Here is a 25456-nt window from a genome sequence, read left to right on the forward strand (position 1 = left end):
GCATCCACAGAATCAAGTTCTCTGGCTGCCACATAAAAGTGAGATGAAAAATACATTGAGCAATATACCCTTATTCCCTTCTATAGTTCTGTCAAAGAAACACAGATCAGACCAGCTATTGTTCACTAGGGCAGTGGTCCTCTCCAGTGAGAGACATTGCCAGAACAAAGGCCACAGACAGCAGACAATTTTACAGGATACCGGAGAGTATATGGCCACTCTGACATAACGAAAGCCAGCACTGATGGATCCCTGCACCCAAACAGAGCCCCATTCATGTCAGTGGGACTCTGCACTAATACAGAGGTATGAAATCAACTGCAAGACTGAGACCTTAGCATGGCAGCATGTTGGGTACGATTGGCAGAGCTGGTCAGACCATGGTTTTCATGCAGATTCCCATTTAAAAAAAATAATTGGCACTTTTTCCAATCAAAAATTGAAAAACATTTCGACCAGCTGTAAATAATTTGTCCTGTCAGCCTACTACTCTCCTCAGAATTTTACCCTAGATTTCTATGGGCTTTAGAATAGGCCCCTACTGAATAAAGATTTAATTCATATAGTAGGAAGGAATTTACATAAGGTAAATATAAACCTAAAAAAATGCCGGCGGCTTCAAATTTGAGATTCCCATGTGTAAAAAAACCGCAGCAGTTCAGTACTATATAATCCAGTCTCACTGATGTGGAAGGTTGGTTGGTTTGTTTTGCGTACAACTGCACATAGGAAATACAACCCCATGTTCTGATTCAGTCCTTACTCAGGTAACATTCCCAGAGATGACAATGGGAATTATGCTTAAATAAGGAGTGCAGGATTCTGTCTTTTTTTTTTTAAGTTGATCTTGCAAGTCATATTTTAAATGGCTTTTGAGAGCTCACATAGAATATCTCCTAAATTTTTCAGCTGTTCATATTTTTATTTACTAAAACAAATGAGAATGGATTTGAGTGCATGGGTTAAAGTCAATGGGATTCCACAAGTGTAACAGCAGAATTTGGCCTTGTATTTTGCCAGCATTAACATTCATAGTATATTTTACCCAAGAGCAGAATATGAGCTTCTGTACAGTGAAATACCATCCATAACACAATGGCTATGGACCCAGTCCTAGAAACAGGACCAGGCTTACTTGCACCATGAAAGTCAATGGAGTTTTACTGTTGACTTCAGTGGGCACAGGATGAAACCCATATTGTGTTTACGACAGTGAGCAGTCCCATTGACCAGAAAGGGACTATGAGAGGAAGGATGGTCCAGTGGTTAAGGTGCTAACCTAGAACTGGGTTCAATCCCTTTCTCTTCCACAGTCTTCTTATGTGACCTTGGGCAAGTCACTTAGCCTCTCCGTGCCTCAGTTGTAAAAGGTCAGAGGGGGATAACACCACCTTCCTACCTCACAGGGGGATTGTGAGGAGACATACATTAAAGGACTGAACCACTTCAAGATCTGCTGATGAAAAGCACTAAACAAAAGGTAGGTATTGTTACTCTCAGTAAGAAGCATTGCAGTGTTTCTGCAGGATCAGGCTCAAAGTCTGAACTCAAATATTAATTACACCCTAAGTTAAACTACTGTATAAGCAATGACATGCCATACCACTGCAAACAGCAAAACAAGCAGCAAATTAAACTCCTCTAGTACACAAAAAACCACTATAAAGTTGTGCTGAAAATTAAAGAAGAAATCAGAAATATTCCATACACGACTCGGTTACATTATAACATGTTTACATATATAACAAAAATTTTAAAAAACTGCTAATACATCTTAGTACTTTCCCTGATAAACATAGATGAAGATAAATGACCTAATTAAAAAAATTATGAGTCTAGATCTACCATTATTCAGTTTTCAAAGATATATATATATCAATGTTGTCCTGATTTGCTACAGCTCAAACAGGTTAGCAATATTAGCTAAGATGAGAGAGTCAGACAGAAAATAATTCATTAGTGTAATTAACAAATCCTAATAAAATGCTGTTGAGCATACGTCCATACTCACACAAGAAGTGTGAATTATGTCTTATTTGCTCCGTGATATGTGTATGACTAAAATATGTGCTGGATTTTTAGAACAAGAAGGGTTATCTGGGAAAGGTAAAGAAGAGATGGGGAGGGGGGGGAGTATTGGTTAAAAGTTTTAAAATTAAATGTTTACCAATTTTATTGTAAAACAGTATGATATTGTATTATAAAACGCATCATTAGAGCTTGATACACTGAGATAAATTAAGATACTAAAACTAATCTATAGCATTGGCTGGAAGATAGAATCTTATTTTCCATGTACTATATAGTTTGAGATATCTGAACATCAAAACAGACTCTGCTTTTACACTTGGGATCCCAAAGCTTTATAAAAGAAACTGTGAAAAGAGTAAACTTTGAATCTCAATTTCTTCAGGAAGCAGAGGTTTTCTAGTCACCGTAAGTGTCCTTTTCATCTCAGGGTGACCTTAACTTTCAGATTTGTAAAATGGTTTCCCTTTGTGTTCAGTTCTACTGTGCAATACATTTTAAAAATAACTATTTATCTTCTTCAATATATTAGTCAAATATACCAGGAGAAGCTTCTTTGGGTATTTTTGTTCTGAAATTTGCCCAAGCTTAAGTCACCGCTGATTTAGAAGAAATGATACATTTAGTAACAAGCAAACAAACAATCATGAATATATTTGCTGCAATACCATCTCTGCATTCGCCTATGCCAGCATATTTAAGTGTATCAGTTGTAAGTATATATCTATGTATATTTACATAGACCAAGACATAACCTAATATAATTTGAAAAGAATGTTTTACACTACACATTACATTGTTACAAGCCTGATTCATTGATATTGTGAAAACACATAGGCCTGAGTTTCTGAAAAATGTAAGTGAACTGCAAATTGACAAAACTGTTTAAGTTAAGTCGTGTTGTGAAATGCAGGAATCAATACATTACTCAAAGGGGTGTATCTGTGCAAAAGTTTTAATATTAAAACAGATTTCACTGCTTTTAGATTTTGCATTGCTAATCATCATGATCTCAGCTACTTCCGCTTTGTAATGACAATAATGAATAAACACGCTGTAATGAAGGACTAGGACATAACAAGCTGATCAATTGTTAATTCTATAAAATGACTAGAACGTGTCTTTACTATCAATATCTAAATCAACATCTATTTGTGAAACTCATGTGACGAATGCATATCCTCCAGCTAGTCTGGTCCTTCTCCTTAATAATGTCATTGTCATTTTGGTCATATTTAAGGGGAACTTGAACAGAATTATTTTCTTGTGATTTTTTTTTTTTAAAGTAACAGCAAAAATTGGTTTGACATTTAAAAACAAATTGCATATGTATTATATGGAGGGTACAGTTTTACTGATAGCGCTCCAATTAGAAATACAGAAAGATCCATTCAAAACCCCATCTTATAATGTTATTCTTAAACCTTACTGTTCATAACCAAACAGCAATTTTAGTAAAGTATTCAAAATTTAACTTTTGTTACATCTTTTGCTTTAACCCTCTGTGTAGCAAAAAAAAAGACTTTAAACAAAAGACTGCAGTACATAACTGTAACAGAACATGTTATTTGTATATAAAAATGTACTTACACCAACATTACAAATTGGTTTATTTAGTATGGTGTTTTTAGCAAAGAGGAGAACCAAATTGGTAACAATCAATTATTACATATAGCTGCCATCATCTGCTACAGTCCTAAGCAAGATTTAACATTAATAGCTTATTCGCTGCTAAAGTCCAATTCAATGGGAAATATGTTCAACTTCCACACTTCAAAAGCCTACTAGTGCTAAAAACATTGATTTTCCTCTGGCTTTCGTGGCCTTTTGCAAAGAGACTGGTTAAATGCTGGTCCCCTTAATCCTCCCAACAAAAACAACAAACAGAAAGCTGGAGAATAGATTGTGACTAGAGAACAAATGTGATCTACAGTTTTTCAAATAAATTAACATTATCTGAGAAATACTCAAATTTAGATACAACTTCTTAAAATGAAGCAATTATGGGCCTGATCATTTCACCTTTACTCATGCGAGTAAGTCCCACTGCAGAACCCAATTCTGGTTGCCGGGCTCTGTAGACAGAAACAGGGTCAGAATTTTTTTGTCCTTATACATATGTAACCTCTGCTAAAGTCTGAGAGTACTGGATACCTAGGGGGAATGCAGGATTATACCGTAATTTAACTATTTAAATCCTAAACAATTGTATAGCCCTTTTAATTGGTTTCTCTACATACATGCATGGGGGGGGGGTTGATTAGTGCAAATGAAATGGGGCTGAAAAACTGATTTAGAGTACCATATGCAGGAATTTGGGCATTTCTGGATACATTATTGGTTGGCTTGGAGCCCATGCAAGATTGTTAAGAACTGAAAGTCATGTAACAAGTCATTGGAAGGAATATTTCCCCTACATTTGCAATAAGCTCTCACATTTGTACAATAACTTTGATGTTATTTCTCAGGGTTTTGGTTTGGGGTGGGCGGTAGAACAGGTATGCTTCTGCACAGGATGGACATAAAGAGATGTTCTGGGGATTTTTCCAGGTTGGTGGGGGTGGGAGGGGAGTTTATTTATTTATCAGCTGACTGAGGTAAATTATCTCCATTGAATTATCTAATGCTGCAAGCAGGCTGAAGTTAATATACATGTTATCATTGTTATGATAAGTTTAATTATTTTTGAGGTGCTCAAAGCTTCTGTATGGTCTTTTTATTGCTAAATCTAAATAATGAATGTCCTGAACTATTAACAACATGCACAGTAAGACGAACATAGATTTTTTTGGTAGAAGTGCTTTTAATTTATGAGTACATGCTGAATGCCATTCATTTTTAAAACATACTTTATTTGAAACATAGCGATCCATTCCTCTGTTGGAGCATTCCATTAATCCTTCCATAAAATAAACCATCCCTCCCTGCATTTATCTGTGTCAGGTAGATCTAGAAATTGGGGGAAGATTCCTTCTCAGGTAAGACTCTCCTAAATAGTAGACTCACTGCAGATTTTTTAAAGTAGGTGTTTGTGAAGATATTCGGATTATGTTAATACCTATTCATTTATGCTAAAACATTTAAAACTAAACAAAAATAATAAAATATCCAGCACCAAACTAAAAGTCAATGTTAGATTAAAAAACTCAGTTTTTCCCATTTCTTTCCCTTTTAGCCTGGAACCAAGCAAACCCTGCAATTGGTAAATATTTTCCCAGTAACCCACCTGAAATACATTTCGGCTTCAGTCATGCAAGTTTCAAATGTTCTGTTATCCGATTCCTCGGAATAACGCATGTTCGCCTGAAGTTTCAGAACGGCTGCTTAAGGACCTGAAATAACGGAAGTGAATCCATCTGTTGAACCCCCTTACAGCAATTCTTCCTTATTCCAACAAGTTATGAAACCATTTTCAGATTCAATTGCCCGAGTACTTTTATATACAAATGGGCTTGTACGTGTGTTTTGTTTAAATTTTATTGCATCAATCTTACACTCTAGGTGCTTCGCAGGAATTAAGCACACAACATTTGATACAAAAATTAACATATCAAACAGCCCATATTCTGTTAACGCAAGCGCAGCGGATAATCCTTATGGGTCCTGTACACCTGTGTTCACGCTGCATCCTTCCTCCATAAGTCGTTCCATTGAAATCAGTGTGACTGCTCCTGGGAGTAAGGCACTACGCCACAGGACTAAAGGCAAGAGAGTCAGGCCCAGCAACAACCACCATGAGTTAAACCCCATATATCCCAGCATGCAGCCTAGTAACCCACCTCCTCCCAAAACACCTGTGAAGAGAAGCTGGGGTGGCTGTGGAGGCCCTACCAGCCACAAAGACCTCCTAAGAAGTTCTATGGACCACTTCAAATCCAGAAACAGCAGCTGTTTGCCTGTTGTTGAAACACAGCTCCTCTAACGAGCAGTTAGTGGAGCCTCCAGCAACAGGGGCAAGGTATGCAGTTAGCTGCACATGTAGACCAGCAAAGCCAAGCACCCCACTTCTTCTGTTCATTAGAAGAGAGCAGAAGGAACTTCAGAACCCTGGTGCTCAATCAGAAATCATCCACTGGAGCAGCAATAGTAGGAACCTGGGGGAACGGCTCAGCCAATTTCTCCCACCAGCCTGAATGTCTGCGGCGTACAGGGCAACAGCAGAAAGTAGCCAGGTCCAAAAAGATTTTTTCAGCACTCATCATTCCCAGTGACTGGGAGTAGGAGGCAGGGATGAGTGAAAAGGGTTTGTCGGGTACCCACTAAATGTGCTCTAGGATCTTTTATTTTTCCAGAAGCAGGGGGGGATTAGGGAGACCCAAAAATCTAATTTTACTAGGATGGATCTACTATGTCATGGCTTGGATCCTCAAGGGTTATTGGTTCTGAAGATCCAAACCAAGTTTTTTATTTTAAAAAAATTACAGTTAATCTCAGCGGGTTGAATGAATTTTACCAGGAAAAATAATAAATGATGCTCTTTTCTGAAGTTGGAAACTTACTGTCTCCAACGTTATTAGCATCTTGTAGTGGTTTAAATTGAAAAGGATGTCACCCTGATTTGATTTTAGTGCAATATAACATTCTAGAAACAGGAAAAATATTACAGCTTAGCATCCTAAATTCACTACTGTAACAAGATAAGTCCTTCCTTAGTAATGAAAACGTCTGCACTTCACTACATAAATACATCTGCAATGTACTTCTATTCACCGATCAAACTACCAGAAACACAAACTTTTCACTGAGTAATGGGAGCACCACAGATATCCTGAGGTAACTAGACCCAACCAGTCATACATCCCCTGATCCTAAAATACCGCAACCTCCACAATGTTAAGGTGGATAACAATATGGGAGTCCATTGACACATCAATAACTTATGCTAAGGTTTGAATTCCTAATACATCCATGTCTCTTGCACACAAATGGAAGAACAGAATCCTGCTGTTTAATTGCTGTATCAGATTCTCAAGCTATCACAATTTTCTGTGCATTGCAACGTTTGCCATTGAAAGGCATCTCAGTACAAAAACCAAAACTTAATTTTGCAAAGAATTAAACATTCAGTGCCATTCTGTCTGCTTCCAAGAGGTCTAGATTTGGCCCTCGCTCTTACTAAAGCTACTGAACAAAGGGCCAAATTCTCCACAGACTTACATAATTAGTAACCCTTGAAATCTATGTCCAAGGAGAATGTGGTGCATAGTTTGTAAAATGCAAGCATAGGTTCTGATATCCTGGACTGTACAAACATGAGCCAGAGGTTTGCAATTCATTTCAAAATTGTTAAATCTGTTAGTTGCTTTATCCATGCCTAGGGCTTGCTCTGACAACCAGAATCGTGTTTTCTTTTTTCTTGATACAGCGTGGAAAAATTGCTTATTGTCCCTTTAAGAACCAAACTGTCACTGTCCCAACCTACCTTTACCGGGTGTAAGTTGTTCCCACAATTAGGATGGCCAGGCTTAGCCCAACTGAAAACACACACTTCTTATCAGCAGGACTTTACCAACATAATTAAACCTGCACTGCAGCTGGTGGTTCAGAAAACAAAGGCAACAAAGCCCAAACCTGTTTGTTTGGGGTTTTTTTTACCAGGTATATTAACCAAACTGTTACCTTCAGTATTGCATGCAAAGCATGGTTTATAAATACCATTGCTTGCTTTATTTATCATTGCTCAGTCTCCCAGAGCACAGGAGCTGTCATTTCAAACAAGAAAGAGAGACGTTCTTTGAGTGGGCACTTTGTTGAGGAAAATATTCTACAAGAAGACAGACCTGACCATGAAGATTCTATGGTCAAAGCTCTCCCTTCCATTGTGTTTCAATTACTATTACATTTTACAAAAAATTAGTAGCACCACCATGAAATTTAATTCTACTTTCCCTTATTTGGGCTGTCCACTGGCATAAAACCATTGACTCCAATAGAGTAACTCCTGTAAGGAATCAGGCCCATGGCATAAAGGAGCTACGAAGCAATCACTTAAAAAGTGTTCCGTTTCAGTGATGTGGCTTGTGGAAATCTGCAATAACCTGCTGGTTCCTATTGGCTTTCCTGGGATTCTATAGAGCAGCACGGACACTCGGCTTACAGTGGCACAAACCCAAAGTAAATCCCCCTCGTTTGCAAGCGCTCAGCATGCATTACAGCTGAAAGCACCATCCAGCCAATGCAGGGATGGTAGCTGGCTCTGTGAATATATGCTGCAGAGATTCTAGCATTCCTGGCTCATGGAAATTTCTTTAATACAATGGCTTAGGCAGGGACACGTACGCTGCAGGAGAAGTATGAAATGTTTGCTTTGCAGCATCCAGGTGTTACTAACTATACACACCCCTTACGTAAAATAAAATTAAGCGTAGTTGTAAATGAAGTACCTGATCCTGCAGTGGCTTTACAGCAGGAAGAACACGCATTAATGTCAAAGGGAGTTCCAAGTGTGGAACACTTTCAAGATTTTATAGGGACCTTTCTTCAAGGAGAACCTGAAAATTGTTTACTGTCATTAACCACCCTCAGCCAAACACCTCGTTGTTGTTTACCTGCACACACACGTTTTTAAATCAGAAGCAGTATCGGATAGAGCCTGTCCTTACTCAGGCACAATCATCCTGAGAGTTTCAGTCTTTACTCCAGCAAAATGGGAGTTCTGACTGAGTGAGGACTGCAGGAGTTGACCCCAACTAAATAAAAAAAATTGGCAGAGGAGAATCAATGAAGACAGTATACGTACTTTCACTGCTACTGATCACCAGTTCAAATCCACCCCATATCACCATGTGATACCTGTTTGGTGGTGTATGTGAACTGAAATGACATTCTTAGGGCTTGTTCCATAGCTCATTGACATCAATGGAGTCTTCTCAACGAGTTTTGGATCATGACCTCAGCAGGCAGTTAAGCACATCACATAAACCACAGTGACCACTGGTGGGAAGCCTGAATAGAGGCCAAAGATTAAGTGAGGCTGGGGACAGAGCTACCATCTCATTTCTAGAAGGCAGAGGACCCCTCAAAACAGGACTGAAGACCATTATCACACTTGCTTTAGCACTGCTGAAGCTGTTCTTGTTCTCTAATTAGGGGATTTCAACCTTCAAGGCTGTCCACCCAACACCCGTCACAAGCGCTAAATTCACTCAGAATAACAAACTGTATTAATTTAAACCAGAAAGCAAAAACTCTGCAATAGTATCAACTAAAATATATAAGATTTCACACAGATGAAAAATCATTACAATTCTCTAGAGACTTCCTCTCTCTGCAGTAACCCATGTCACTTCCTAGCTAGTAAAATTGTGCCACAGGATATGAAAAGACTATAACATTCTACTAATTTTAATATTCCTCTAATCAAATAATGAGTTGTTTACTGCCTTCTAATTTAAAAGGTAATTCATTAAATGTATCCTGTCACCTCTTACAGGTAGCCAAGGCATAAGAACACCACAAACTCCTGGGGAACATCAGGGCAATGCGGGAATACTTCATGCAGTTCACTGAAATTTAATACTTCCTACATATACAAACTGCAGTGATTATTTAATAATTGCTAAGAAACAATATAAATTAAACACTCCAGTGATTGAACCTGGTGCACAAAATATTTTTAAATCGGCTCAAAAAAGTGTGAACTCTAGGGAATGTGAAAAAAATAGTAACAAAGGAATGTACACCAGTTACAAACAGACCGTATTTGGTATATCCACATGTGGGATTCAAATTCCACTGAAGTCAATCAAAATCTTTTCACTGGATCAGGCCCAAAATGATAACATAACAATAATGTTTAAGTAGAAGAGAACAGATTGTACATAGACATTATGTGCATTACAAAAGTTGGGTCAGATTCAATAATATCGGCCCAATACTGCAAAAGCTACCGAAAGCTATTGTTTTTTTTTTTTAATTGGGGTATAGCAAGGTAATAAAAAGATAGGGCCCAGGTCTGCAACCCTTCGTGGCTACTCATATAAAGGTTGCAGTAGGATCACATCCAAAGCACTAATGTTATTTAGTGCCTGCGGCTGCAAATATAGGATGTACAGAAACATGATTGTTCAGATGACAACTCATGGTCTGGATTGAGAACTCATCAGGTTGGTTTTTTTATTTTAATAATCAGGCAGTAGCACACTGTACTAATGTCTGGTTTATTGAAAACTAAGGTATCAACATTCAACCGATCTCTTAACCAGAAATCTTTGAAAAGTGGGTATTTTTCAACTCCTTTTGGGGACAGGGGAAAGGCAATCCAAACTTGTTAAGAATCAGTCCATTCTGTCAACACTTGCCCAGAAGCAATGCAGAATCACTAAATCAGTTTTAGAATACAGTTTTGGTCAATGTGTGTCCAAAGCAGTCACCTGATTGGCTGCTGGTGATGTCATACCCATGCATTAATCCCCACTGACTGCAGTTTTATCATCATGCACATTACCCCAATCATCTACATAGCAAGTATCATCAATGTAAGTGCTATAGTAAATCACTGGAGCAGAGAATAAAGCTACTTGTTGAAAGAGAGAGGATCGGGTGCTTTTTATTTTCAAAGTGGAATGGGGTCAGCAAAGAATGCCTGCTTCATTGAGAGGAATGGGGATTGTAATATCCCTAGCTAAAATAAAGTATGTGTTCAAGAACTCCCATTTGAAAATGTTAAGAGGTTGCCAGTGGTGAGACAATTGGTCCAGGAAATAAAAACTATTTCAGGAACCATAATGTTTAGCAAAATGAAGTCAAATCCATTTCTCAGGAACAAAAATGTAACCGTGACATCTGCAAAAATAAGCTTTTCTGATTGCTCATGACATTTTCACAGGTAGAACAGCCATGAAAGTATGTTATTTACATCAAATATAGATACTCTTAGTAATGTAAATTGATATGCTGGTACTTTCTTATGGGGGTGGCAAGATAAGTCAAATCTGAAGGCAGATGTACTTTAAAAAAAGCATTGTAAAATGCTAGGTCTACCTTCAAGTAATGGAGGTCCTGATTGGTGAATTGATGCAGCTTGCACATACTCAGAGGGTCACTTTGGGAACAGATAAGTCATTATTTATCCATAATGATTCTGATAATTGCATTCATGGATTAAACTGTACTATTACCGGTTTGAAGAACAAATGTTGCACTTTGTTAATAACACTTTTACACTAAATGATTAGCGAAGTGCAAATTCCTATTGTGCCCTTTAAATATACATAGCAATTATAATTACAGAAATATGCACCGAGTGCATGAAACACTGTCAGAAAAACATATATGTCAAAGCAATTTCAAAACACATCTGTGCTCAGGTTGTAATGCAATGATTAAGCATGCACCTTGGCGGATTCTGAGCGGCACATGGGGACTATGCTGTCAGGAGTTATTCATTTTGTACCGCATGAGTAATCAGTGAGAAAGAGTCAAAATATAGTCTAAATTGGCAATAAAAAAAAATCCTATGAACCTTCTTATTTTGAGTATTTTTAACATATTGTTGTCTGTACGCACACTGCCAGACAAAACAGAGGGCAGCGGCCAGACGCGGACACGTTCAGGACAGGGGAGAGAGCATTTCAGTCTGGCGCTGGGTGGGTATTGGAGTCTCCCAGAATCAGAGCAATCCCTCTGGCTAAACAAATCCAGCTGTGGTTAGGAGCGACTGAAAGCTCATCCGAGGGCAGGCTCCGCTCTGTAGCCCTTCAAACGCAAGTGATCAAAAGTAAACCCAAAGCTGCGGACACGAGCCCTGATCACCCGCGTAGTGGGAGGGGAGAGGACTCCGCAAGAGGAACCGTAACCACATTGAACTCGGTAGGCTGATGGGACCGAAACTTTGTTCGGCCCCTTCCAGGGCTTCCCCGTCTTGCATCTCGAGCGCTCGGAGGAAGAGGCGAGGAAGCGAACAAGCGGAGCAGACAAGCGAGGAGAGCCCGGCTAACCAGCGCTGCCCTCTGGGCCAGGAGGAGGGTGGATCGCGGCTGTCCCAGGACTTGGGGGCCGAGGCGCTTATCTCCCCGATAAAATTCCCCGTGATTAAACCGGGACCTCAGCAGCGCTTCCTCAGCGGGCCCGGCTGCAGGGTACCAATAGGCTGGAGGAGGAAGGAGGGGGACCCTCCTCCTGTACCCCACAAACCCCGGCACATCTCCGCCCTCCCCCGGCAAACCCGATCCGTTCGGCCGCGGCTGCACCCGGGCAGCTCCCACCGGCCACCGCTGGTGCCCCGCTAGTCGCATCAACTCCCAGGCACGGAGGGGTCCTACCCCTGCTGCCAGGGCAGAGCCCACCTCCAGCCGTGGGCAGCCTCTTCGCCCTCGCCGCCTCCCCAAGCTCGCCCGGCAGCCACTAGCCCGGGCTCCGGGCTCGAACTCACGGGCAGCCGTTCGCAAGGGCTCTCCCCGGAGGGAGGCTGATGGGGTGACCCGCCCTGGGGCGCTCCCCGCACCGCAGATCCACGCTCTTTCCCCTGCTCGGGGCCGCTCACATACACCCCACTTCCCCCCGAGAAGCAGAGAGCCGGCCCCGAGCAGCCCAGGTCCCCCAGCCCCGCCGCCACGGGATACCGGGGGACAGGCGCTCCCGGGTCCTTTCGGAACAAGCCCCTTCCCCAGACTTTGGGGTCCCCGGGCCCCCAAGGAGCCGAAGGGGAGGACCCAGGGCTGGCGAGCCGCCCGCTCCCCCTGCCCCGAAAGTTAGGAGACCCAGGCGGGCGCCCCCCGGCCTCACCTGGAGCCGGGCTGTCTGTCTGTCTGCTCCGGGGACCGACGGACCCAGCCCTCTCCCGGCCTGTCTTCAGCCGTGCGCCTGGGGCAGCCGGGCGCTCGCCATGGGGCCGAGGGGGCCGAGCCCGGCTCCGGGGCGCAGCTGCAGCCGGCCTGCGGGTCCCGGCGCTCACTCACCCAGGCTCATCGCCCATGGCCCGGGCGGAGCGCGCCCGCCGGAGCCGGGGAGGGAGGAAGGACGATCCGAAGCGGCCGGGTCGGTGGGGCCGGGAAGGGGAGGGACGCGCCCCCCGGGGACTCCCCCCGCGGCCAGCTGCGCCCGACTCCCGGGCGAGCCCCAGCGCGGCGAGCGGAGACTCAGCCGGGGAGGCTGCAGCAGCTCCGGTTTGAAACTAGAGTGGCCCAGAAAGCCACCCCCCTGGCCATGGCAGCCGGCCCTGATTGGCCAGCCCCGCTCCCGCCCCCGCGCTGGAGGCGAGTCACCGCCGCTGGCAGCGGAGCGGGGGGGGGCAGTCGGCCGGCCCCCAGGTCTCCGTGCCCTTCCCCGTGCTTTCCGGGCGCCCCGCTGGAGCCCCGCCATGGCCATCTTAACCCCAGAAGAGGAAGGTTTCAGATCATTCATAACGGGGCGGGGGGGAGATTTCATAGGTGAGCTGAGACCTACCCGCGCCCGCTGTCCCCCATCCCGTGCAAATCCTGGGGTGGGGGGGTCTTGGTGTAACCAACACTGCGGATGCTGCCGGCCTTGGGCCAGGGCCGTCTGCGCGAAAAGCATGAGCCGCCGGAGCTAAGGCACTAACTGGGAGCGATTGCAAACTCACGGATCTCTTACGTGGACAGATTGACCCAAGAACCCACATTGGCGGGGCGTGTCGAATAGCGGTGCAAGTCATGCTGATGGGCAACAGGTCCAGCCAAAGGGAGCAGACCTCAGAAATCATCTTCTCCCTACGCCCTTCCCCTTTTCTCCGCCTTCCAGTTAATTTTCCTCACCCAAAAAGTATCAGAGGGGTAGCGGTGTTGGTCTGTATTCACAAAAGCAATGAGGAGTCTGGTGGCGCCTTAAAGACTAACAGATTTATTTGGGCATAAGCTTTCGTGGGTAAAAAAACACTTCTTCAGATGCATGCAGTGAAAATTACAGATACAGGCATAAATATATATTGGCACATGAAGAGAAGGGAATTACCTTACAAGTGGAGAACCAAGGTTGAAGGCCAATTTAGTCAGGGTGGATGCATTTTCCCTCACCCTACAGTAGGACCATGTCCGCATTTTGACAAGCAGTCCCATTCTCCATTACCCGGCCCCTGCAACATAAAGAGTGATGCCTGAGTGCAAATGCGCCTCGGCAAAGAAGTCTCCACTTTCAGTCTGGCAAACAATTCCTGGGTCAATGAGGGATGTGGGAACTCCGAGCTCAGATAAACATCCTGGAAGATGGATGCTCAGCTGAGCCCGCAAAGGCTCCAAGCAACCTTCCCAAATACACTAACCCTTCCTTTAAACTTGGGTCCCTCTGCCTGCTACCTTTTCAGAGGGAGGAAGGAAGCACAGTCCCTGTTGTTCTTCCTTTAGCATCTTCCTAAGGTACCCCATTCTCTTTCTTTCCCCCTCTTTCCACTCCATATGGTTCCCAATTCCTCTTGCCCCGAGCCATCACAGGACAGCGCACAGTAAGTGCCGATCTACAAGTGGAGATGCCTTTTGGTTCTGGGAAGTGCCCTATCCTACGCGTGCTGCATCTCCAGGGCCTGCAAGTGAGGAAACACAAGTTGCTGAAGTGCAAGATCTGGATGTTTTCCCCAGGTTGCACAGCACAGGCTGCTGTCCCGCTCAGCCCAAGCTTTTAGCTGTCTAGCAGACTCACTGCTAGGATCAGAGAGCTGGGCATGCCCTAGCTGGGGAAGAGGATAAACCCAATTCCCAAGCAAAGGGTTGGTCTGCAAATATGGTCAGCATCTTCTTTTGAAAACACTGGCAACTTGGCAAGCGTTTTAGCATGCCAGAGGCTTGACCTGCCAACCTTCCTCTGGTCACAGGTCTGGTCAGTAATATACTGCATCCATAAGAAAATGGGCTGTCAAATTTAAAATTCAGTGACATTTAATAAAAAATGACGTTTTACCGGCAGTTTTCTAGTGGCTGGACTTGGGGTCACTGACCTACTGGGCAACTCCCTTGCTCACTTTCCTCTATCCCCCTTTGCCTGCCTTGTCTATTTAGACTCCAGACTCTTTAGGGAGGATTTGTCTCTTACTGTGTGAGTATAGTGCATAGTGCAATGGCACCCTGATCTTGGGTGGGGCCTTTAAGTGCTATTGCAGTACCAGCCATCGTCACCATGTAATGCAAAGAGATAGTGGATAAACTGAGTGGACCACCACAGGTGTTTTGAGTAAAGCTGAAGAGTTATTCATATTGTGGATTTCAACCAAGTATGGTCCTTCAAACTGACCTTTGTCTAACTTTTCCAGCATTACTATATGCAAGACCTTAAAAATCACTCTACCTTCTCTAGCGCAATCTGTTGTATTATTAAATTTACAGTGGCAAATGCAACCCATTTAGATAATTTTGCAGAGAATGAGAGCGAGGGTCCCACAAAATCCAGTTCCACCAATAAATCCCTTGCCTCCCCTCACCCCTATGGCCCAATCTGACTCCTAGGAAGGAGGGGGGAATCAATGGGAGTTTTAATGGTGACTTAAAGTGGAGCAGGCTAAAGCCCTTAGTGTCAGATTTCATTTCTTCCTCCATGCTGCCCGTTGTGAGTGGGACTCCATTCTTAGCTTAGTGCTCCCACTCTCTTTTTCTTTCAGTCCTGCCTCCAAATTTTTGTGAAGCCCTCGGACAATAACATCAAGGAAAATGCCCTGAATCACCCATTATACATATTTTAAAAGATTTGAGATAGAACCAGAGGAAGCTTCTATCTGTGTGTTTTGTGTTGGCCTCCTGCTTCAGTTGTCAGCTCTTCGGGGCTAGGGCCTCATCTTCTCCTCTGGCTCATACAGTGCCAGCTGCACTGGCAGCGTTTGACAAATAATCATGACTGTAATGGGGTTGCACATCAGTGCAAAATTCCAAATATCCGGGCTGGGGAGCGGTCAGAGCGTTTGTTGTGTTATGACTGTGTTCTAGGTGAACTATTTTATAGAGAAAGAATGTACATCTTCGGTTTAAACGTTTTTCCTGCTTTTCCAACAGAAAACATTAAAGTGACATTTATGGTCTGGTCAGTGCAGTACTTTGCACCTAATTGCAAGTTACTTTTTAAACAGACACACACACTTCAATCCAATACTCTTACACAGGTACAATGGTGATTGGTGCACTAGATATAAACTGACACGCCTAAATTTTCAAGTGCAGCTAATGATTTTGGCTAGGCCAATTTTTGGGTGCCTACCTTGAGGTAACTTAAAGGGGGTCTGCTTTTTAGAAGTGCTGACCATCCACCCTCTGAAAATCAGGCCTCTTTGAAAGGTATTTTACGTTGGTGACTCAAAAATGGTGGCACACAAAATCACTAGTCATTTTTGAAAATTTAGACTCATACAGTCTGTTTTTCTTTTCCTCTCTAGTCTGCAGAGGTGGTATTGTGGTGTCCTTACTATCCTGTTAAGGTGAAATTCACCCCTGCCCAGAGGAACAGCACACACCCATGCACTGCTTACATCCCATGCAGGCCTTGTGCTGAATTTCACTCTTAGTGTGAAGCAGGCATATGGACAATTGTTGGCTGCTCAGAGCTATCATTTCATTTCTTTATAGCTAGGCTGTGTGCGATTTACTACTTCAGCTCATTGCTACTTCACCCTGTATAAGTCTGCACTGCTTCAGACCTATTTACCCTATGCAAAGTACTAGAGTACTAGGTTATACACAGCATTTGTGTGGGAGGCGCTTTGAGCATGAGACAGACCTGTGAACTCATCCCAACTCTGACGAAGTCTCTGCCTTTGAACAAATCTCTCACCCTGACTCAGTTTCCCCACCTCTACAGTGGGAATATTAATACCTATTTCATAGGCGTGCTGTTCAGATAAATTAGATAATGGCTGTAAAGCATTTTCAACATACAAATGCTGAACATATGCTTACTATTTTTAGTATATTGAGAGCACTTTTCAAATACTATCTAACTGAATCTTCAAAACATCCCTGCAAGGGGAATTATAGTTCCCATTTTACAGATGGGAACCCCAGCAAAGGGATTAAGGTCTTAATCCTGCACCATTTAAATCAATGGGAAAGTCCCTGCTTTCTCTAGCCCGACATGATTTGCCCAATGTGAGTGAGATAGTAAACCTATAGGAAAGGATTAGAACTCAGTTGTCCCTGGTCCCCAGTCCTGTGATCAAACCACCTCTTCCTCTTTCACAAGACCCAATCATCACAGCTGGAGGCCATACCAACAATATTCACACTGCCAATCAGCTTTTAGCTTTGCAGTTACCAGGGTCCACTGCTTCCCTCGAACAGAACTAGGCTTGTACCTTTTGACACCTCACCGAACTCTATGACTGTCTCACCAAGATGAGCCAGAGTAAGTCCTGGATACATTTTAAGTCTTTTGATGATTAGAATAGTTAAAAGGCTCATTATTTCTTAACATGTTTATCCATATTTTTCTATTTCTGCTTGCAAAATTAGCTGATGCACATTTTAAATAAACAGCTATCGTGCAGTTAAACAATGATTAAAGAAGAGTTCCATTTAAATTATTAAGTGGTTAGATAAAAAGCCTCCCTTCTCTTTGTACACTACTTTATTCAGAAGTCAAACTTCTGCAGTCTCATGGAATGCTAATGAACAGCATAATAATGCACAAGGGCAAGAGCAGGCTGATTAATTAAAAACAGAAGCCAGAAATCAAAGGTCTTAAAATAGGCTTACAAAAATAATTCAATTATATGTTATGAGCCTAGGATAACCAAGACACGTCCCACACTTTCATTCATCATTATACCTCATTTTAATATCTAAAATGGCTTGCTTGTACACGGGAAGTAGTGCTAATTGGGTCTTTCAGGTGTGACACTTACATAACAAGAAAAAAGCGACCTGACGCTCACGTCCAATTTTAATCATTCTCTACCTTGGAAATGGCTACACTTGACTGAGTATATTCTCAGTTTAACTGATTTACTCGACTATTTTTAGTCGTGACCCATTTCTGCAGTGGTTGAATACTCGATTGCACGATCACTTTACAAATTAATTAATTAAAAGCTCCACACCCATGTTAGCCTCATCACAAATCCACCTCTGGTCTCTCTACGTGATTTCACCTCTGCCTAACAGCTCTGCATCTTCTTCCTTTACATCCAGGCCTACATGTTGGTGTTGTGAGCAGGATCTTTCTTTTTTTGAGTTTGCATTACTTCACATCTCTAGCATGAGCAAGGTCCTTCACATTCAGTTTTTATTTTCTTTAAAATTTCCTAGGAGTGTATCAACGCTTGTTACAGAAATTTAAAGAAAGTGAAAATCAGTGCAAAAAATTAATTTCACTGTTTTTTGGGTACATGTTGGGGTTAATATCAGGGGACAGAAAAAAGCAACAAATAGAGAAAAGTAAGTATATTGAAAGTAAAAGCAGTTTAATGCTGTGGTTTATTTCATGAACGGTTCATTAACAGTCCATGCATGTGTGTGTGTGTGTGTATCTTCCACTACATTGCCTTACTTTAACAGAAAGCCTCCCATTGACACTTAGCCTATAGATGAACATAAACACATCTATCTACTGTAGTGTATTGCATTTTGTGAACATAATCAGTATTTTCATGTACTTGAGTGGTCCAAAATTGGGGTAAAAAAATCAATAAAAATAATAGTTTTTGTAAAATCCAGGCATTTTTCAGTGAAAAAAAATCTGTAAAAACGGCAAATGAAGGACCGTAAGCACAAGAAAGCTGTGTCTAGCAATGGGGTAAATCAGGTCATTAATAAAGTATCGTATCCTGGAGGGGCAGTGCTGGGAGCATCTGAGGTCTTGAGGCAACGCAGTAATTGAATTGGAAAAGCATTGTGCAGCCTGTGGTAGGAGATGGCCGTTCTGCTAGTAGGATGAAATTCTCCCTTGTCGGAGGTCCAGCAGCAAAGCCAATGCACCTTTTAAATCCTCAAAATAGGGCTTGAGTGGGATTTAAGTGGTGCACAGAGAGAAAACAAAGGAAGAAGGCAGCAGGGTACCACCTGGACTTGGCACAGAGTGAAAGAGCCTCAAGTAAAAGCTTTGACAGCAAACACTATCTAAAGAGGGAGAGGGCTGTTAGGTAGCCAGAATGGATTAGGTTGAAATTGCAAAGAGAGGCATATTCTTGTGGGGGGGAAGAATATGCGGAAGGTTAATGGTAAGTGACATAAATCAGGTTACACAAATCAATGAGAGTTGGATCAGGCCCTAAATTAGGAGCCTTAGTGCAGAGCTGGAGCTTGGGACTGACGTAGGTTGCCGGTATAGATTAAAATAAATAAGGGAAATATATGAAGAAGAGCTCTGTGTGGCTCGAAAGCTTGTCTCTCTTACCAATGGAAGTTGGTCCAATAAAAGACATTACCGCAGCCACCTTGTCTCTCTAAGGGAAAGACAGACATTCTGGCTTTGTTTGGAGGGCCAAAACCGAACCTGGGTGGGTGTGCCTATCACACTATCAGGGCAATAAATAATAATAATGTGTAGTCTCAAAAGAGGCCATCAGCCACTCCCGGGACACCACGACCGGTGACACAATGAAAGGGCAGCATGGCCTCTCATCACTAGCAACAAAGTCAAAGGAAGACGTAAGACAGGAAGCTGTTTGTCTAAGAGTGTCTAGCGTTGGATCCCCAATCAATCATCAATCGAGCACTATGAAACGACTGAGGAAGTGAGAACAGGCTTAGATCATTAATGAGAATGGTGCTGTTCAGAAAGTTTGCAGGTGCACAAGCTGTGTACCATCTTTGGGCACATAATCATGGCAGCTTCAGACATAAATGGGTATGAATACCTGGATGTACACGCCATTTTGTTAATTGTGTGTGCAAAACCCACATGCGATTGTGTATCAAACCTCAACTTTCTGAAAATCAATCTCCATCTTCTTTAGAATCTTACATATTTCTGGCCACAAAAACCATCAGTTGTATTCTAATGAGCATGAAAGTTGAGAAAAGTTCCTCTGTATCTCACAGACAAAGAACAGATGATATGTTAGCACAGGGCAAAACCCGGTCAAACAATCAAAATCCCAAGAACCTCAGGGTCAGGTTTTCCCAAACTGCACGACTCACTTAAAATAAAGGTTATGACTTTAAAAGATGGACTCCATTTAGTAGTGTCATTTCGGGGCTATTCTCAAGATTCAGTGCATCTGCAATTTTCAAAACACTCCATGTTAAAAGATGTGACTTCAGTGACTTTACGAGTGCAGCAAACCTGGATTTTTAAATTTTCCTCCACCGTAAAACAGCCATTATTCTACTTCCAGAAGTTAGCCTCTAGAATTAGTTTAGCTTCTAAAAATGAAAGACCTATTTCACTTGCAACAAAATGTGAATCTTTTCAAAAAAATCTTGATCTACAGCAGCATCCTGCAAAAGAGAAGTGGGGACATGTATACATTTGATGAGCAGGCATTTAACAACACACGGTGGGGCTGAAGCAGGGGTCTCTCGAGTTTCATTTTCCGGTAGGGGAGCTTTCAAAAGCTCAGGAAATACCCATCTATAATATAATGTTATTGATTTTCCTTTGGGAGAAAAAATATCCTAGCACAGAAAAAATCTGAGTCCCCTACTTTCTATGTTCGGTCATCAAGTTCTGTGATGAAATGCACTGGTAGCTATGCAAGTGACATCCTTTTGAACAGTCAAGTGCAGTTAACTGAAACAATGTAAGTTAGTCATAATGAACATCTTTCCTCAACATGGATCAGATCTCCCTCACTTTACTAACATTGTATGGTCCCCCGACTTCAGTGGGACCACTCATTGAAATAATAGGGTCGGGACCCTAAAGTGGGTCGCAACTCCATTTTAATGAGGTCACCAGGGTTGGCGTTAGACTTGCAGGGCCAAAGCCCGAGGCCTTCAGCCCTGGGTGGTGGGGCTCGAGCAAGCTCAGGCCTAGGTCTCCCCTCCTGGGGTCATGTAGTAATTTTTGTTGTCAGAAGCGGGTTGCGGTGTAATGAAGTTTGAGAACCCCTGGGTTAGATTGCATGAGTGAAACCACAGAATGACTCCAATGAAGCCACTGTGGAGTTATCTTCTGATTTACACTGATGTGAGATCAAAATATAGCCCTACAAGCTAATGGCCCATCGTTTGACAGACTTGAGTAAGCGGTGAAACTTTTCCTGACTCAAACTCTACAGAGAGACATTTGAATATTCTCTCTAGGAGGAGCATCTTGTCTTAATATTCTGTCTACCAGTAAATAATGACTCTATAGTGAGAAGAAAAGATGGCAGCGATACAGCTTTCGTTCAGTTCATCAAGTTCAATTTTGATAAGCAACCTGGCCTACCGGAAAGGATTACATACGTCTGTATATTTAATTCATGGCTAAATGCAATGCATAGGATCCTCGTGCACTTCGGAGTTCAGTATCTAACAGGCAAATGAAATACAGTCTAATGGTGATATTTTCTGTACTCTGGATGCATGAGTGACATTCGTGCACCCCACTGATGTCAGCATTGGATGCTGAGGTCTATACTTAATTTTCTCAGTAAGAAATTAATCAGAATCCATCTGTTTCCTCCTCATTCTGGAAAATTTCATTACAACTAAACCAAAGATTATAGGATTCTCATGTCTGTGGTGTTTGTTTCTCCCCCACACACACACCAGTTTTGGTGCTGTCCAAACTGAATGATTAAAGCTGCTTAGTTTAAGTAAGACTGGAAACAATCTTCCTTTCTGGATGGAAAAGTATAATGACAGTGAACAGGGACTAAAGTCTGCTCTGTTACATGATTGTAAATCCAGAGCAACTCCACCAAAGTGAATGCAGTTCGTTTGGATTTATTCCAGAGTAGCTGAGAGAAGAATCTGGACCTTAGTCTTTCAATATGTGCTTCTGATCCAGTGATGGGATACATAACGATTCAAAAACTATCACTCTGCAAGTCTTTATTATTTATCTTATACATGCATATAGATGCCTAGCACAATGGGACCCAGATATTTATTTAGGGCCTCTGGATGGTACCCCACTATAAGTAAACCTGAAATTCTCCCCCATATTCAAATATCCAGCCTAATCTGTTTATCAAATGCTTTAACTAATTATTTACTCCTTCCTGGATCTTCTAGTGGAGTATAAGGGGAAAACTGGACTTAAAGATTCCCTGAACTTAACCTATTTGTAATGATAACTATCACATACTGATGGATGTGCTTGCTTCAAGAGCACTGATGGGGGGAAATTATTTGGGTAAGAAACACAAGGCATGAAAAGCAAAAAGCGAAATGTCAATAAGAGTCTGCTACTGGACGGTTGGGTAACAGCTACAGCCAAACATGATTCCAAGAGGCTCCTAAATGACATAGAAGCTAAATCTATAATCCAAAAAGTAAATGCTTCTACCACAGACGCCATCCTGGCTTTCCCCCAGATAGCGGAACTGAATGAGAGACTCGGGGAAGTTTAGTAACAGGGCACATGAGCTCCTATGATAGGAATTATTTCACAGACAGCTGCAATACCATGGTACTAATGCCAAGAAGGTAAAGAATCTGGGAAATTAAGAAATCTGGAGCCCTATCCTGCTGCTGTTGCATGCACTGAAAGAAAAAGGAGTCACATGTGTACCTCTTGGTAAACTGGGTGCAAGCAAACAATAAGTGTTTTAATGAGGCTAATTGTAAATGTACACATCTGGGAACAAAGAATATCAGCCATACTTACAGGATGGGGGACTCTATCCTGGGAAGCAGCGACTTTGAAAAATATTTGGGAGTCAGCTGACTCATGAGCTCCCAATGTGACGCTGTGACCGAAAGAACTAATGAGATCCTGGGATGCATAAATAGGGGAATCTTGAGTAGGAGTAGAGAGGTTATTTTACCTCTATATTTGGCACTGCTGCGACTGAAGCTGGAATACTGTGTCCAGTTCTGGTGCCCACAATTCAGGAAGGAGGGTGATAAATTGGAGAGGGTTCAGAGAAGAGCCATGAGAGTGATCTGGTGATTAGAAAACATGTCATATAGTGACAGACTCAAAGAACTCACTCAATTTAGCTTAACAAAGAGAAAGTCAAGGGGTGACTTGATTACAGTCTGTAAGTATCTACAAGTGGAACAAATATTTAATAATGTGCTCTTAAATCTAGGAGAGAATGGTATAACACAATCCAATGGCTGGAAGCTGAAACTAGACAAATTCAGACTGGAAATAAGATTTAAATTTTTACAGTGAGGGTAACTACTGGAACTATTTACACAGGGTTGTGGTGGAGTTTCCATCACTGACAATTTTTAAATTAAGACTGGATGTTTTTCTAAAAGATCTGCACTAGGAATTATTGTGGGGGCATTCTATGGCCCATGTTATACAGGAGGTCAGACTAGATGATCACAGTGGTCCCTTCTGGACTTCGAATCAATGAATCCCACACAAGAAAACCATGAGTCTTTGTCCCCATTTTGTCTGGTTGAAATTAGAGGATAAGAGCCTACTAAATCTGCCAACTGTTGGAGTTACTCCATTAGCTCAATCAGTGGAAGCTGATGCTTATAGCCCTAGACCCCAATTCAGCAAGTTACTTACGCATGTGAGTCGTTCCATTGACTTCAGTGGAATTACTCATATGCTCAGCGCTAGACACATGCCTAAGTACCTTGTCGAATTGGAATGTTGGTGCTGCAGGTCCCAGCCCCAGTGAGAGGTCAGTGGGTTAGGTGACACATGCACAAAGCAGCAGCGGTAATAAAAGGAAGGACTGAAATCCACCAGTATGGCAGAAGTCTCAGAAATCCCAATGATGATTTAGTAGTTACGGTGCAATAGGCGGCAATTCCTCTCAAAAAGACAAATGCAAGGAACAAAGAGCAGCAGCCAGCAGGGCCTCACAAAGGACTGTCCCAAAAATCTGACTATAATGGAAATGGAAGAGCAAGGAGGTGACCACACCAAACGATACAGAATCAACTACACAGCAAAAATGCAGAAAAGGTTAAAAAAAAACCACATAGAAAATAAGGTGAGATGTAGCCACGAGTAATGGAAGTTAATCCACCCATGGGAGATATAATCTGAGACACAGATATTCAACAGGAGGGACAGACCTGGAAAAGGGTGCCACTGGATGAGGCTTGGAGGTGACAGTGGACAGCAAATTGGACACAAGGTTGCAATAGGACATTGAACAGAAAAGGCTGATGAAGTTTGGGACTGCAGCAGATAAAACAATCACACATCACAGAGCCAGGAGGTTTCTGTAGAATATTGCTGCAACCCACAGCTGGATTAAGGCAAACCAGGGTTTTAAACACACCAGAATTTGGGAACCCTTTGGCTGCACAGCTGTGACCCCACTTCCTCCGTGTGAACATGCCTCTCACTAGGAATGGTGATAGCAGGAGTCACTATCAGTGAAACAAGGGTAGCAGCATGGGGTCTCATTTCCAACCCAGGAGGTGCAAGCGCTCCCCTCTTCCCCCAAACACACACATACTGGGTGTGCCCAGTATTTACCCAGCAGCCAGGGTATATCTGCTTGGAAAGGTGAGTAGGTCTGCTGCAGTTTTTTTCCTCTTGTCACATACAGAGTCCTTTGCTGGTGGAGCTCTGGATTTAAGACCCCATTCAGATGCATGGTACCGTTCACTCTTCTCATAGCTATTGTTTCAGGTTGTTTGCAGATTCAGGCAAACATCCTGGCTTCAGTTTGCTCTGGTCATGTTCTCAAGCCTTTCTTTTCTTTCTTTTCAGTCATGAGGGCTAGAGAATTACTTTTTTCCTTCAATGAGAGCTGAGACTGTGATGTACTCACGTGATGCAGGACCTGAGGCTTAAGGCAAAATCCTATAGTGCATATGCCTTAATTTGGCCCTGGTGCAACCACACCCTGTACATTATATTAAATTCTGGATACCTGATTGCCAGGAAGATATTGACACATTAGAGGAGGTTAAAAGAAGAGAATAAATTTGCATAAATTAACTAGAGATATTTATAGAAACTCCAAATGAAATAATATAGCAGCAGTCTATCCATGGGACCATCTGCTAATCTATGTCCCGTGGCAATTAAGGTCAGCAAGGGTGGATCTATTTCATATCTTCTCTATCGAGGGCTGAGATTATGCTTCCACGTAAGCCAGAGCATGCATCTTTGGTATTTTATATTTCTGTCTAGATTTTCATAACATGGATATCACAGGGATGGGCAGAGTGCCTTCCATAAGCAGGGCAGGACCCCAAACTATTTGGGTTTGTTATCTCGGGGATGGATGGGGGCAGAGGGTGGAAAAAGTTATATCAATTTAGTTAACTGGTTCTTGGTGGTTCTTCTGTTTTAGCTGGCTTATGGCTTTTGTTGGTATAGTTTTGTTTTAGGGATCTGTGGCACTGTGGGGTCAACCCACACCTGTAAGGTGTTCTGTCACCGCCTGCCTTGTAACCGTGTGGGCCCCTGTTCTGTGCCATTTTGGCTCAGAGCCCTGAAAGCCTAAGACCAAACAAAGGGAGAAACAGGTTTCCTG

At 42.5% G+C, this 25456-nt stretch overlaps 1 protein-coding gene across 6 annotated transcripts in view; it reads right to left on the reverse strand.

Annotated features, from left to right (window-relative positions):
• TAFA4 (TAFA chemokine like family member 4) overlaps nt 1-13501 on the reverse strand; it is a 109289-nt gene extending 95788 nt beyond the window's left edge. For 3 of the 6 annotated variants that reach the window (XM_043551858.1, XM_043551860.1, XM_043551857.1), the window contains exon 1: nt 12754-13131. The gene's annotated coding sequence lies outside the window, so the exon portion shown is untranslated. Of the gene's footprint in view, nt 1-5254; nt 5361-12753; nt 13132-13413 lie in introns of those variants that run through there. The other 3 variants (XM_043551861.1, XM_043551859.1, XM_043551862.1) reach the window with 3 other exon arrangements.
• Between the last annotated feature and the right edge of the window lie 11955 nt (nt 13502-25456).

Source organism: Chelonia mydas, chromosome 7 (assembly GCF_015237465.2).
Source record: "Chelonia mydas isolate rCheMyd1 chromosome 7, rCheMyd1.pri.v2, whole genome shotgun sequence".
Taxonomy (NCBI): domain Eukaryota; kingdom Metazoa; phylum Chordata; order Testudines; family Cheloniidae; genus Chelonia; species Chelonia mydas.